We start from the raw sequence: 2,506 nt of genomic DNA, 5'->3' as shown, positions 1-2,506 counted from the left end.
TACTTGTTTAAAAAAGCTAGACTTTCTTCACTAAATTGCCTTTGTATTTGGGTCTATTTCTGAATTCTTTCCTTTCCATTCATATATTTGTCTATACTGAAGGCAGTACCATTTGTCTTGATTACAATATTTTTATAATAATTCTTGAATTTGGACAGTGTAAGTCTTCCAACTTATTTTTCAAAGCTGTTTTTGCTATGCTAGGATTTTTGCATTGTTATATAAATTTTAGAATCAGTTTGCCAATTTCTATGAAAAAGTCTGATGAAATTTTGAGATCACATGAAATGTTATCAATTGCAGAATTAACAACAATTAGTCTCCTGACCCAAAAGCATAGCATATTTCTTCATTGTAAAAGGCTTCCTTTAATTCCACTCATGAATATTATATTTAGTTTTCAGTGTACTGATTGCTCATATTTTTGACAATTTTAACACTAAATGTTTCATATTTTATGCTACTGTAAATGGTAGTGGTTTTAATTCAAATTATTTATTATTTGTTGCTATATGATTATTTTTTTAAATATTGATGTTGAATTCTGAAACTTTGCCTACCTCACTATTTAGCTATAATAGATTCCTTATAATTCCATCAAAAATTCTACATGGAAGATTATTGTGTCCACATACAAAGACAATTTGACTTTTTCCTTTCCAATCCAATTGGGTGTCCTATAATTTAATTTAATTCAGATACTAACTATCCTGACCTAGGACAGATCCCATAGTTTAAGGGCTCAGTCCCACAAAGCTACCCATTCAGATACCAATCACAAGTACTGGGCCCCCAGGTTACTCATACTCTGTTAAACTTGGTTACACATTGGGGTTTCCATGACCCCATCCTCAAATTGGATAATTTGCTATATGTCTCACAGAACTCTAGGAAACAGTTTATTTACTATTATTGGTTCATTGTAAAGGATATTATAAAAGACACAAATGAACAGCCAGAGGAAGAGGCACACAGGGACAGGGCAAGGTCAGGAAGGGTCCTGAGTGCAGGAACTTCTGTCCCACAGAGTTTGGGGTGCACCACCCTCGTGGCACGTGGATGCTCGCCTTTCTACTTTTCCTTCTTCCTCTGGCCTGTCATATGGAAATGACAACTGTACCTCCAGCTTCCACCTTGGACCATAAGATGAGGATAGAAAACTTACCCTAAGATAGTGGAGTAGAAATTTCTGAGCTTGGGAGTCTGATGACATCTTAGATCCACTGTACCAGCCTTTGAATACTTACTTCTGAACTTATTTTGTGTGTGATAGAAATAAACTTCTATCTTGTTTAAGCCAACATTTTATACATTTTTGTCTTTTGAAGGTAATAGTACTGTTCAAAGTGGCCCCAAGCATGGTGCTGCAATGCTGTCTAGTGTTCCTAAGTGCAGGAGGGCCATGAGGTGTTTAACGGAGAAAGTAATCTTTGTTCAGGCATGAGTTGAAGTGCTGTTGGTCATGAGTTCAATGTTAATGAGTTTACAATATATATTAGTAGAGTATATTTAAACTGAGACACACCTACAACAATGATATGTATTGATTGGTTGACCAAAAATATTGTGGCCAGAGGCTCACAGGAACCTATTTATTTCCCTTAATAGCAGTGATTCAGTATTCACCAATTCAGTGTTTATCGTGACTTTGTGGAACAAAACTACTTATATAAAGAGAATTGACTATTATTATCCCTTGATGATAAAGCTGAGGTGCAGATAAAAAGTAATGAGCCAGGTTTCATATAGCTAGTAAGTGGTATAGCTGATATTTGAACCCAGGGCAGCCTGGCTTCAGAACCTGTATTCTTTCCCACCACACCATCCTGACTCTTGTAGGGTGAGAGAACCCTGGGTATCAGGCTTCCTTGAAGGTCAGCGTTGGGAGTGGGAATCAGGATGCCCTGGAAAACAAACTCCTCCCCAGCCTCCTAGGAAATAATGGTATCCTGGGATGTCAAGTCAAACCTGTAGTGTCTCAATGTCTTGGGGAGCAGGGTTGTAGGTCAGAGTTTCTTTGTAATATCAGAGTGTCCTGGGATCATCAGGTTGTTTTGGATGGCTGGTCAGAGTTCCCTTATAGGGTTAGGCTGTTTTCAGGCAGCAAGAGTATTGGAATTCAGTGTGTGCTTGTGGATCCAAGTTGACTACATGAATCTTGGGAGGCAAAGCTGTCATGCAGCTCGGCTTTCTCTAGGAGGTCACAGTATACTCTGGGGTGGGGGGGAGGGGTTGGCATTTGAATCAGTGCTTCTCGGCTTTTATGTTGTTATGACCTGAATGTTTGTGTCTTCCTACCACTTCATATGTTGAGTCCTAACCTCAATGTGATGCAATGATATTTGGAGGTGGGGCCTTTGGGAGGTGATTAGGGTTGAGATCATGAGGGTGAGGCCCCAAGATGAGAGTAGTGTCTTTATAAGAATATAAAAGAGACCAGGACTGAGTTCTCTTTCTGTCTTGTGAAGACACAGAAGGTGGCTGTCTAACGCAGGAAAAGACTCTC

This window comes from Neophocaena asiaeorientalis, unplaced genomic scaffold (genome assembly GCF_003031525.2).
Source record: "Neophocaena asiaeorientalis asiaeorientalis breed wild unplaced genomic scaffold, Neophocaena_asiaeorientalis_V1.1 scaffold45, whole genome shotgun sequence".
In the NCBI taxonomy this organism is placed as follows: domain Eukaryota; kingdom Metazoa; phylum Chordata; class Mammalia; order Artiodactyla; family Phocoenidae; genus Neophocaena; species Neophocaena asiaeorientalis.
This window is presented reverse-complemented; position numbering follows the sequence as displayed.